Source organism: Xenopus tropicalis, chromosome 2, assembly GCF_000004195.4.
Source record: "Xenopus tropicalis strain Nigerian chromosome 2, UCB_Xtro_10.0, whole genome shotgun sequence".
In the NCBI taxonomy this organism is placed as follows: Eukaryota; Metazoa; Chordata; class Amphibia; order Anura; family Pipidae; genus Xenopus; species Xenopus tropicalis.
Genome location: NC_030678.2, coordinates 142475045 through 142489310, shown reverse-complemented (window position 1 = coordinate 142489310; position 14266 = coordinate 142475045). Strand labels below are relative to the sequence as shown.

Sequence of the window (14266 nt, the reverse complement as noted above, 5' to 3'; positions counted from 1 at the left end):
TCCTGTGCCAAATTCCTATAGTATTCCCAAGGATAGTGTTAGATCATGTGTTTCTTACATGTGAAATAGTGCAAAGAAATAAGTGTGCTGAATTGCTTCTCATATAGTCCATTATTGTGGTGCTTATGACACAGAGGTGGGATTAGCAGCAAAATTACTGTTACATACAATGTAAAGTAATCAGTGGAAAATTTCACTAATTCCAGCACTAGCCTTAATTTTCCATTGTCCTAGGACACTTATAATAGATCACCAGTGAGTTCTGTTGTATTTAAATAGAACTCTACAGTAATTTGTAATGCAATAAACACTTTATGGCAATGGCGCACACTGGTTTTATTGTCTGCAAAGAAACAAAATACCATGTCACAGCCCTTAATGTAAATCACAGTGTATATTACTCACTCCTTGTGAAAATGTCCCCCAGTGCATTTTTGTGTGATTATGTGAAGTGCCACCTGTGGCAATTCACATTCAAAATATTGAATATTAAAAGTATTTCGGTAGCAAATTAATGCCAGCCTTTTAATAAGGGCAGCGAAACATCCAGGCTCTCATGAATGGGAGTGATTTTCACAGTTTTTGGAGGGTTGGATAGTGACTAAGTCATGCTGTTCAAACCCCCTGTATTGCCATTGTTTGATTTACATGAATCAGAAGTATTACATATTATTCTCATTTTGCACTTGAATTTACCTTTCAAAAAAAGAAGACGGCTCATGCCATTTTGTTAACAAAGTTTAATAGCAAAGTTTACAAAATATTTAATAACCAAAGTAACCATTTCTAACTTTGATTCTTTTTATACATTGAATATACAAGCTATATGTTTTATTTATTTTTCCATAAAACATACACCTTGTGCAATAACTATCCCATACAAGATTTATCCTGTCATAGCCCCCATTTGCTCTCCAAGTGACAAATACCTTTGCAAGCAAAATAATCTGGTGAGTTTTTATGCCAAATAACAGATACAACTATACATCCCTCACAAAACAAATATACAGTACAGCAAAAATGTTACAGTAAAGCTAGGCCAAACTTTAAGCATTATTTTAATATGAAACACTCACTCAGTTTATTACTTTGGTATAAATATGTCATTACTAGCTAGGACTGGTAGGTCTACAAGTGTAAATCTGATTGAAGACTCCTGATATGAAATTAAGGAAAAACAATTCCTATACCAAGGACTGAATCCTTAGCCAAATGAGCCAATGTAAAACAAGTTAAAATAAAAAAACCTGCCTGTATTTTGCTGGCTTCAGATGCAAATTGTTAATATCCCTTCTTTTCTGGAGTGCATAGTATGTTGTGTGGCATTTTCAATACTGTTCTTTTTTGCCCAATAGCGTGACACCTAAAGCATCAGCCTGTCACAGAGCGTTTAAGTTTGGCCATTAACATTTCAGTTGCTTTTGATAGTTTAAGTGCCATGACATTTTGTGCGTTCTAACCATTTTTAGAGTTATGTAGCTATGACAGAATACCCTTTTAATAGCTTCCCAAATGTGTAAGGATGGCATCCTCTTTACATCCAGGGTCTTTCACCCTGGCTTCCACTGTGAATGTTCCTATTCACAATGACTGCCTGGGTGAAAGAAAGTGGATGTGATGAAGCCAAAGATGATCACAAGAGCATTACATGGGAGGGACCTCATAATTTATCTGTGGGAAGCATTGCATTTGAGTGAATGGGGCCTTGTAGGGGTTATCACTTTAGAAATAAGGATTTGGTTTAAGTTCTCCTTCATTAGAAAAACTATACAGATACATTTGCTTAAAGTAAAGTTAAATTAAATGAATGTAAAGTTGATGAGAGGGCTATTCTTAGCACTTTTGCAACTAACTTTCGATTTCTTTTAATTCCAAGATAGATTAAGGAGAATGGGTACGGTTATGATAGGATTTATTTACAACAGCTCCACCTGCTGGTCAGTTTCTGACATTGACATAGTTGAGGAAGTTGTCAGGAGAAAGAAAGAAAGGGTTGATGTTGTTCTGGTTCGGAAAAACATTAGAAACCTCAGATAATTTCTCAAGTCTTTCCTAAGCAGAAGAACACCAGATCAGCCCTCTCTTTCTCCTGATAACTTCAACTATGTCAAGGTGGCACCATTGTAACAAAATTATTATTATTACCTATATCCCTTAAGATCTTGTAAAAAAATGCAAAAGTTCTTAAAACAGTACTCAAATTTAAATTCACTTATTTTAAAGGTTTAAATATTTATAAAATATATTCAAAATTAAAGGGTAAATATCACAAAAATGTAATATAAAAGCTTTACTCAGCTTATCCTTGATGTAACCATTGGGTGTATGTACAACACTATTAAGCTTCCTGTGCTTCAATTTTACTTTACTACAGACAAAATAAAACAGGCTCAGTGTAACACAAACGCATGCACCGGTGAATTAATAAATTAGCCAGATCTTTTGGTAACAGAATCTGAAACATATGTGGAAGGTTCTTTTGCCCAAAAGACTTTTGAAGAGGTGCAAGAACAGCGGAGTTATAGCTCAGATATCAGAATATAGGCCTCATTTGCATCAGATATCATAATAAATAGTGACGAAGCGATTACATTTGCCCCAATAATAGGGAATGTAGATTTGAATGATACGCTTTTGAGGCTAGATTCTAGCCCCATTAATTCCCCTGGTGATGAAAATGTTTACGTCTTAAAAATACACCATGCTAATTGTAAGAATAATATGATCAATACACTATGGAAGAGCACTGGGGCCATCAAAAAAAAACAAAAAACTGTTGAATTATGACTTTTAAAATCATAATTCTGAGTTTTTAGTTGGATGTTTTTTCTGTTTGTACAAAGCCTGCTGTTAAAACTCAAAAGTTTGACTTTGTAAAGTCATAATTATGCGTTTAAAAGTTATGATTATGAAATTAATTCATAATTCTACAGATTTTTTTTTTGGTGGCCCTAGTGCTCTTCCCTATTTTGTGACCCTGATATCCTGACTAAAAATGTAAGGTGAATACTTATTGATAACACAGAGGAATTTTATGAACGTTGCACTCTAGGCTCTCTATTAAAAGTACCCTTTATTAGACACGACTTTACAGCTGAAACATGGAAGGCCATTGGTAGAATATATGTGAAAGATTACCAAGAATGTGGTTATCTGCCTTGTAAACTTGCACTTTCATTCACCGAGGAGGTTTTATTTAATCATGTGTACAGTAATGTAACTGAAGATTTTTTTTCACTATATAAACACGTTGATGTTGTAGATAACTACAAGTATTGCAGAGAAATCTCTGCTAAAGGTGGCCATACATGGGCCGATTGTAGCTGCCGATATCGGTCCCTTGTAAAAAAGAAGCAAAAAGATAGCATTTGCATAAATCTTGTACAAATTCTTTAATAGCAAGAGCAATTGAAAAAATTAAAAATACATGCTTAGATTGTAAAGGCAGGGACCTCCTTCTCTTAAACACAGGGGGCTATTTAAGATTGCCTAAGCTTTTCACCTTGAGCATTCTTTAAGGAAACTTATAAAAATCATGTGGGGTTTCTTTGTTCTAAATACCTGTTCAGGTGAAATTACAAGAACTGCCAATGGAATTTTACCCCAAAACCCTGAATGAGTTAGGAAACTCATGTAGAGCCAAAAAGCTTGAGAAATATTAAATAGGCCTCTGTGTCTCTGTATGCTTATGATTATTATAATGCTTGTCCTCCTAGTGTGGAATAAATGATAATGCATGGAACTGAAATTGCAATAAAATCTCTAAAAGATCAATAAAATCATTAAAACAAAAAAATGGCAAAATGTGAGCAGTACTAACACAGGTTAAGAAAACCTTTTATGACAAAAAAAAAGCACATGCTACAGCGTGTGTACACTTGTCAAAATGTGTGCTCTGTGCATTTATGTTCATACATGTGCAGTGAGTATGCAAACCAAACCAGAACTGAAGATAGTAAAATGTATGAGCTGTGGCAGTTATAAGTTTAAAGGTACCTCATTCTTGGGGCATTTAGGAGAGATGGCCTTCATAATCTCTGGACAAACGCAAGTACGGTAAGAATTTGCATACCAGATCCAAAACTATGAAATACTGATCCCCCCCCCCCCGGGGTAATAATGTCCAAATGCCCACATGCTAACTTCTTATTGCCTTAAAACTTCTTGATGATAAAATTCAATAACTATACAAAAAAATAGAGACCAAATGAATTGTTAATAAGAATTGCCTATTGTGTAACATGCTAAAAGCTAACTTGAAGGTGACTATAGACACTGAAAAAAATTCTGGCAGAGTATGTTAATATAACATGCTTTAGTCACAACTGAGACAAAACAAGACAAAAACACTAGACCCAACCAGGGTTTACTGATTAATATGTTGTGTTCAGGAGGCAGAAGGAATGCTTCATCAGACAAAGCTGAGATGAGAATCTGCAAGCCAGTAGCTGGAGCAGGAATAAGGACAAATTACAATAGCTGGGCAGTGTAATTCTGTTGAAGATGATTTCACAGAACAATGTAAAGAATTTTTTACAGCCAACAGGATTGGCAACAAAATCTAGGTCTACTGCGATATACACAAAAATGAAACAATATTATGGTAAGGGCTTTATAGTACCTTATCCTGGCAAATGATAAAACTTGTAATGAACACTGAGCAAGCACATACTTACACCACTTGCTTTAAAAATATTTTTATGTATCCTGTCACACCAGAACTCCATTAATGTTGAACTATAATATCCCTTAGACTAGTCTATCCCCCCGACTCCTTTCTTATTCTTTCTATACCCTTACTATATGTGGCATGGTGCACTTTAAGGAAACAAAGGTAAAATCACTGGGGGTGGCAAGTTTTAGGCACCAATATGATATTAGTAATTTACCTGCTGCCCTAGGTTGGTACTCTTAAGGTGGCCATACACTAAGATCTGCTCATTTGGCAAGGTCACCAAGCAAGTGGATCTTCACCCAATATGCCCAGTTATGGGTGGGCGATGCCAGGCTAAATCGATTTTTGGCCCTAGGGCCAAACAATCGAATTAAAACATCGGGCATCGGGGAAAAATCAAACCTGCCCAATCAAGAGCTGCCTAATTTCCGGCCAGATGTCAGTCAGGGCCATCGGTGGTGCCCATACACTGGCAGATAAGCTGCCGAATCAGTCTAAAGGACATCCACCATTGGGCTTGGGAAAGCATATGTGCAGTACTGAAGCCTGAGCGAGATTTCTATACTTAGGGGAGATTTATAAAGACACGAAAGCTCCGAGCGTATTTTTGTTGATTTTTTTGCAATTGCATGACTTTTTTTGTACGCTTGCGCGAAAAATTCAGAAAGGTTCTGCCGCTGTTTACAATCGTTCGGTACGAAATTTTTGTGACTTTCGGATCGCCAATACGTTATCGTGACTAATCTGATTTTTTCGTAACCATTTTTGTGATATTTGTGATCTTCAGAAATTATCGTATCCAATCCGAATTTTTCCCATTCGGGATTCGAACTAGTGTTTTAATGAATCGGCCCCTAAGTAAGCGCCCTCTTAAAATTGCGAATTTTGAAGAGGAGTTCCAACCTAATTATTATATATGATAAAATCATATATGATCAGCAAACAATTGCAACAAATAGGTGTTTAATTTTAACAGGTGACCCAAAGATATTTCCTGCACATTAGTAGCTATTGGCAAGTAGACAGGAGGAAAACTTTGCACTCAGATTGTATGAATAAACAATTTATCATTAAAATGCTTCTCTTCCTCTATATAAGAAAATGTTCAGAACAGTTACTTATGCACGCACTTACACCTATCTATACTTATAAAGAACATTAGCTCTGGGTTTGTGTGAGTTAATCCTAGTTTTACTTAGAATAAAATGAGTTATAGTGGACTGGTTATAATACAAATGCCACACTGGGCTGTTTGTTGGCCTGTATATAAGCGCAGGCCGACAAACAACCCTTTTCTCCCACACCCCTGCTCCCCTGTGTCTGCACCCAGAGAAACTGGATCAACCTGGTGCAAATATATATACAGGCCGAGAAACAGCCCAGTGTGGAACTAACCTTATGAGGGCATGATAGGTAAATGTTATAGACCAAGATGGGTCAGGCTAAAGAATTTAACTGTTACGTAGTTGATGAAATGTGAGAGCTTTGGGACTTGACATGGGCTTTATGGGAAGAGGAGATGGAAGGGGTTAAAGAGAATAAATTCACCCCCTACATGAGCTCAGTAAGTTGGGGGGTATGTCGAAAAAGGGGCAGAAATTCTGACTGACCTGTAAGATATAGATATACATGTATAATTGCTACAACGAGTGATGGAGTGAATTTAAATTAAAAATGCTTTGTTAATTTTTAAATGTTAATTTACTGGCCATTAATTTGTGTAAATAGCTGTGTATAATATAATATGCATTTATTATATGTGTGTTTGTGCGTGTAAAAAATGGAAACTTTGCACCAGGATTAGCTTTGGTTAACAAACTGAGGCCTACTTTGTTTGAAGCATATGCCTCAGCTGTGCTGGAAGTATGTTGTAAATGTACCTGAAAACAACTAATTATTGAAAGCCAGTGCATAAAAAAGTCTGTGTATTAAAAAGTTTGTTTTTATATAGAACATTGCAATAGCTTATATAAAGTAAAGTTGTGTGTGTACAGCGCTGCGTACACAAGTAGCGCTTTATAAATAAAGATATACAAAGATACATACATGAAGCACTTACCTATTTATAGAGTACATGCTGACCACCTGGGGGGGCAGCATAGAGCAGTTTACAGGCTATAAAAAGCAGCAGACTGGTTTATTTGGGAGACTTTGTAAGAGGCAGGTCTAGAGATCTAGGATTGTGTTGTAGGGTTACTGTTGACCCCCACCTTTGCTGGTAAAAGTGTGTATGGCACCTTGAAAATACATTAGGGTTGATTCACTAAAGGTCGGTAAAACGTGCGTTATTTATAGCATGCGTAAAAAATTTTAGCGCGTCTAATTTTTCGCGAATTAACGCACGATTCACTAAAAGCATACTTGCGTTAATTTACACGCGAAGCTGATTGCGATATTTTAGTCAGGAAGACTATTTTCGTGTGGTATTTGAAGGAACGCGCACTAATCAATGCACCGCGTAATAGTCGCCGTGTGCGAAAAAACGCACTCCAAGTTAGCCATACACGCCATTACTTTCAGAAAATTACTGTACTGAAAATGACCATTTCCCTGCAAACTGGAGGCTGCATCACTCTAGGGCCAACACAGACTTGAATAAATCCCACTGCAAAGTCCATATTTTATTGCCAATAGCTCATGAACTGTACTTTTCCATAATTACCGCCTGCCCCAAGTAGGTGTTAATTTTCGCACAGACAAATGCGATATTTAGCGCGTCTAAGTGTTTGTGAATCATGCGTTAGTGTTATTTCGGCACGCAAATTAATGCATGCGGTAGCGTGAAATTTAGCTTAGCGAATCGTGCATTTTTTCCCGCGTCAATTTTAACGCAAAAAAGCATGCGATAAAACTTATCAACCTTTAGTGAATCAATCCTATTGTGTTTTTCCTGCATTTACAAAATTTTCACTGAAGGTCTGTCTGGCTACTGAACACGCATGGGCCCAGTGACACACACACACAGAAATCAGTTCTCTGCGTGTGTCACTGGGCCCATGCGTGTTCAGTAGCCAGCCAGATTGATAGGAAGCATGATACTTTGTGTAATAGTACAGGGAAAATATCCCTCCCTTGTGTGATGTGAGCTCAGTCAGTTGGTGGGAATATAGAAAAGGGCCAGAAGCACTTCCTGACCTGCCAGATATAAATATACATATATTTTTTACACAAACATACCTGATTATGCAGATTGAAGGACAACATGATAACTTCAACAAGCTATTTCCAAATATACCTTATACTGAGAGAGCAACGCAACCTCTCCTTCACGTTGTATAAGTTTAAAGTAATGAATTCTGAGACCTGAAGTCTATCTGCTTCCCATAGTTTGTGTTGCACATATTCTCTGTAGAGCAGAGGAACCTTAAAGTCCCAGAATCTATCACTTCACAATGGAACAGGATAAGGATTGAGTTGCATGTTCAGTAGGTTTTAGTCCTGGGACCTCCCTCTGTAAAGAGGTGTACAACAGGCTTGTGCTCTAGTTAGGAGAGTATGGTTAAAGGTCGCTCTAGGAGTGACAGGCAAGATATTTAGATGGGCAGAGATCGCCCCAACAGGAGTAAGAGGGGTTAAGACCCCCCAGCACTCATGGCTGGAGTTCAGGGCATGTAGTGGCTAGTTAGGTGACCATAAGGGGAGAATCCTAATCAAGGGTACTTAGGCAAGAGTACCGGGGTGAGTCTTTGTGGAGGGTGAGCCTGGTGTGAGTACCGGGGGAACCTTAAGAGAGGGTCTTCTGACGAGAGTACCGGGGGAACTCCTAGATAGGATCACTTGGCAGGAGTACCGCAGGTAGCCCTTTGAGAGAGGTTCTCTATGACGTAAAGGAGAAGGTAACCTGATGTGTTCATGTAATGTACCCTGGAAGTCCTGCCTGCTCTCAATAAAGCAAGTTCATCTGTTTCATCATCATAACCGGTGTCTTGGCTATTCATATACAGAGGATCCTCAACTGCCTGGTAAGCAGCTACCCCAGGGAGGGGCAAGGTACCGGGAGTTGCAGGGAGTCCCTGTCCAAGGAGGACATTACAGAGTTTCCCAGGGAGGGGAGTTATAGTTTTATCTATACCTACCCTGGGTGGAGGCACGCCATTCAGTAATATTGTACCTGTTCCCCTATACTAAGCGGGGACTCAGGGCTCCTGTAGCGCTAAAAGTAAGCCATGGGATGGCACAAGTAGCAGCACCGTCCTAAAGTGGGCTACATATTCATTTATAGAATTTCAGAAAATTTTTTTGCAATGCAATTTTTCTGCATAAACTCAACATTGCCAAATTGTAAGGAACCTGTCATTAATTCTAGTCATTTACCTGATACCCAGGCTAGCACTCCTCTTCTTACAAAAAAGGAACAGCCTGGGGTACTGCTTGCTGAGTACCACACCACCATCTGTTTATAATCTCCAAGGTATGCACATGAGCCAATTCTAGGAGGACATATGAGTAATGAAATCTTGGAAATAGTTCTGTATTGTATAAATAAATTTAAAGCAACTGGACTTGTGTGGTAATCATTGAAGACGTTTCACTACTCATCCGAGCAGCTTCTTCAGTTCAACTGACTGGTATGGGAAGTCCTCAGCATATATACTCTTCCACTAATCCAATCACAATGGCACTTTGTAACTCTTCAGAAGGTGGCATCTGAAACTCACAGAGGTGTGAATGCTGTGGAGCTACTTTGAAAGGATTACCAAAGTATCATGCAACTCTTCAAACAGGTGTTACTTGTTAGAGTTGCATTAATGGATGTGTCAAGTTCAGTGGGTTATGCCTGGGAGATCAGAGAAGGTGGTAGTGTGGCAATCACAATAATTGTTGTTGTTAGTGACTAGAACCTCTGTGATTTTAACTTTCCTTTTCCGTTAGTGCTTCTCAGTGTGACACACATATACCCATATATTAGCTATGATACACAGGCCAAAGCCTCAGTACCTGGCTAGAAGTGATTGTGCAAAGGCTAGAGTTCCTTCTTCACTACTGCTTGACACCAAGAGCTAGCCTGTGTCTGGCTTTCCCCACGGCAGTACCGACTACTGAAACTGCAGGAGGGAAGGGACTTTCTGTCTGTGGTAAAAGAACGCCACCCATTAGTCAAGCGTATTACTAAAGCTACACATGCTGATTGGATGTCTGGATCAGATGACTAGAAAGCTTTGGGAGAGGCTTTTAAAGCTACAGCAACAGAAACCCACACAAATCTTTAATAAAACTATATTTGAAACTTGCCTTGACTTTGAATCCGCTCCGACTGTGTATTACACCGGCAGCAGTGATGCATCTACCATCAGCTTTTTTGTACAAAAAAATGTGCACCCCCTCGTATGCAGTGCAATAGCTATGGCAAACATTACATTGCCATCTAAAATGCAACGCCATTTATATGCACACTGTTACATGTATATGTCCATTGCTATTTGCCATTTCAGCATTTCATCAACAGCTTGTAAGTAATCAATTTTTTACCAGAAATTTCTAGGACAAGCTTATACTAAGCAATAAATAACAATCCGGTATTTACTAGTGCTACATATATATATGCCAAGTATACAAGTCTCTATACTATGATGCCACAGGCATATGTGTTATCTCACATTGCCTGCCTGTATGTAAAAATGCAGAGACCCAATAACCCAGGTATTCCAGTATGGCGACAACAGAAATAGCTAATAAGCACATTAAAACCAGACACGATGGCACCTCTTTTGGATCTAGTGTTAAGGCCACTACCTTAGCAACTTTACACTTACAATATGTGGCAGTGGGTTTTTTATGTTTTAAAGACAGTAAAGTGATTAAAATGCTGAGAGTTGTACTAGAAAGGGCACATTACAAGATACATCACGCAGCAGCACAGAGAGACACCAACACATAGGGGGAGATTTATTAAGACACGAACGCTCCGAGAGTATTTATGCCTTTTTTTTAGGCTTGCGCAACTTTTTTGTACGCCCACGCAAAAAATTCGGAAAGGCTCTGCCACTGTTACAATTGGGTCGCCAATACGATATTATCATGACTAATACGATTTTTTTGTAAGCATTTTCGTGATATTTGCGATCTTCAGAAATTATCGTATCCAATCCGAATTTTTCAAATTCGGGATTCAAACTTGTGTTTTAATGAATCGACCCCATAGATTCAAAACTACTTAGGTTACACTTGGTAAATAGTGTATGTTACCCTGCTGCTCTTCTTACCTTTATGCTGGTGATCTTTAGCTTCACAGTACCAAACATCTATGTGATCTCAGCTGCAAGCAGGACTGCACCCAGGACTGCACCCAGGACTGCAAGAGCAATGACACCTTGTGGTAGGAAGAGTTCGTTTTTTTTTTTTTTAAAACAAACCCTGCTGTTAAAAGTCATAATTATGACTTTTTAATGTCATAATTATGAGATTAAAAGTCAGAATTTCGACTTTCTAAAGTCATAATTATGAGTTTAAAAGTCATAATTATGACCTTTAAAAGTCATAATTCACCAGATCTTTTTTTTGGTGGCCCTACTGCTCTTCCGTAGCATCCCTACCTAGTTACCAGCTGTAAAGATCCTGCAAAATGAGGCATTGCAGAACTAGACTTTTATGATTTATTATTCTTACTTTTGATCATCATGTTAGTTTGTAGTCCAATTTTATATTTAGTGTGTTCTCCAAGCTTTGGGCCACTTTGCCTTGCTAATGTTGTCAGTGCAGCAGTGTGCACAGATATCAAGGCAGTGTTGTGATCTGAATACAGGCACTGTTGGGTCTATGTGATCTGGTAAGATTTTCCCAACAGAGAAACTTGACCTACGAATCTCATTTTTGATCAGGTTACAGGAATTCTATTATATGGTTTAACTTTGTTACTGGAAAGATAAACTTTATTGCATTCAGCAGGCCTGGGTGTCCAGCTAAACCCATTAAATCAAGCAATGATACAACGAGCAATGATGCAAATCAGAAGATATTGTGTAAAGGGCACCTTTAGTACAGCATGTTATGAAGCTGGTTCTCCCTTTATTCTATGCTTGTCTTGTCTCTGGGCAAGGGTCGCTGACTCCAGAAGCAGGCAGTGGTTTCAATGATGCACTGGAAGACAAATAGGAGTGAGTGTGGATATTATATTGTCATAAGGAATTATTATAGCAGTCTGTAATTTATGATTGCAAAGCTTACTAGACAAATAGCAAGCTGCAAGAACAGAACGTTTCCTTGCACTTAATTAAATGAGCCCTTTATGAAAAACAAATATTAACTTTTTTTAATATAACTTTCAGATGATGAATTTTTAAATTTAATATTTACCTAATTTCAATTTTAGGCCATACTTAGTCTAGGATATAGCATAAGATTTGAATTGCAGCCTAGAAGAGCAATGGAAGAGGACCAAAAATAAAAGATAAATAACCTTTAAATATTTATTAATATAAAAATCCTGTCTCCAAGTGAATGTCCCTCTTGGGTGCTAGCCATATAGTTAATAAAAAAAAACCAAAAACTGAAGACAGATTGCTAAATGAATTAGAATATCATTGTTTGGATCATACTAAAAGTTTGTTTGAGCATATCAGGGGAGCCACAATACCTACATTTTTGTTTCCTTCTGTATTTGTCTAATGAAAATAGGTAATGTGTATTAAATATATTTTTTGTTTGACTCCATTTGCAGTTTTAGACTTGCCTAAGCACTAGCTGGCTGTCCCAAAGCCACTTTATTACTATCCATCGCCCTACTGTAGTGTTCTAATTCGCTAACAAGAAGGCAGAATTAAACTTGGCCTAGCAGTCAGTTTGGCATGGCATAACATAACTGGGGCATATCTCCATAGCTAGGATCCCCCTAAGCTACAGAGAGCTTTGCAAATACAGGTATCCTCCCATGTTCTAAGCATAACTCAGCAGAAAAATTTGAGTTCACAGTGACCCTTTAATGCAGTGAGACAGTTTGTACCCAAATATCACATTTTAGCTCTCTGAAGGGTATTTGAATTTTAAAACAAATCTTGGAGAAGACTGGAAACTGATATAAAAAGTCAGAATATCTGCTTCGTTCCCTACAGTGTTCTCTGAAAAGAGTACCAGGCTTTCACAAAACTCTGAAGTGGAAATAGACACCATCCATTAATAATGCGTTTCCTGGCACTGCGCGAAGGGAAGGGAAGCACTTGGCCCTATCCACAGGCACTAGAGAATCCACTCTTTGTCTCCCTAAACCTGGAGGTCAGCCCCTTTATTGGTACAAGATGCTGCACTGGATGGGGATCAGCCAAACAAACCGCTTGCTGTGGGCAAGTTAACCTTTTTATCTTTCAAGGACAACAATGTTGGAGATAAGATTGTCTTGGGACTGGTAACACACAATGTTCCCTAAACAGAAGTATGAATAGAGGAGGCTAAAGTCAGGCATAATAACACAATGTGACCTGCCAAAATCCTTATTCTCTGTGTGAATCTTATCCTTTTGCTCTACCAAATAATGTGACAGGTAGGACTAATCCATCCTGTTATCCCACTACATATTTATTAGATCAGATCTAAAGTATCTAAATAAAATGAAACCAAAGCATTAGTTTGCAACTTGCAGCAGGGCTGAAAGCTGCCCAAAACTGAGATATAGCACCACAATATCTAACATACCATTTCAAAATCGAGACACCTATTGTACAGTGTTCGATTGTATTCTCTTAAAGGAACAGTAACACTAAAAAATAAAAATGTTTTAAAATAATTAAAATATAATGTACTGTTGCCCTGCACTGGTAAAAGTTGCGTGTTTGCTTCAGAAAGACTACTATAGTTTATATTAATAAGTTGCTGTGTAGCCATAGGGGCAGCCATTTAAATTAAAAAAAGGAGAAAAGGCACAGGTTACATAAGAAGATACCAGATAAACTGTGTAGAATACAATGGGAATCTGCTACTTATCTGTTATCTGCTTAGTAACCTGTGCCTTTTCTCCTTTTTTCAATTTAAATGGCTGCCCCCATGGCTACACAGCAGGGTATTTATATAAACTGCAGTAGTGTTTATGAAGAAAACACACAACTTTTACCAGTGCAGAGCAATAGTATATAAAATATTAATTATTTTTGTACACTTTAATTTTTTGGTGTTACTGTTCCTTTAACATCTGAGTAGGTTACAGATAATATATTATTTTCATGTTTACTTAGTACTGTGTATTAAGTGGGAACTGTCTTACTGATCCAACTTCAGCCAACAATAGAGAAATAATTGCCTTTATGACTACTAGTGATGAGACTGACATTTCAGACCATATGTAATACCTGTGCAAAGTCAAGAAACATCACAGTACATGAATCTAAAAATGTAAATATGCAGTCCAGTCGGCTGTGGTAAGGGAACAGTGAATGAATTCTCACTTATAAACAGTTTGATGTACTAAACAGTGTGTCCATTTAGACTACTATTATCTGCCAAATCGTTATCTTCATAACAGTCAGACTGTTGGTTAAACTTATTTTTTCATGTATAGGGGTGGTCAGATTGAGCTCCATATAGACAGATATTTGTCCGAAGATTCTGGTAATGCTCATTAGGCTGATGTCCCACAGTGTTAGTCACCCGCAAGAAATCCCTGCT

At 37.9% G+C, this 14266-nt stretch overlaps 1 protein-coding gene across 2 annotated transcripts in view; it reads left to right on the top strand.

The window, feature by feature from the left end:
• galnt6.1 (polypeptide N-acetylgalactosaminyltransferase 6) overlaps positions 1-14266 on the top strand; it is a 54538-nt gene that overhangs the window by 11715 nt on the left and 28557 nt on the right. The gene's annotated exons all lie outside the window — the stretch shown is intronic.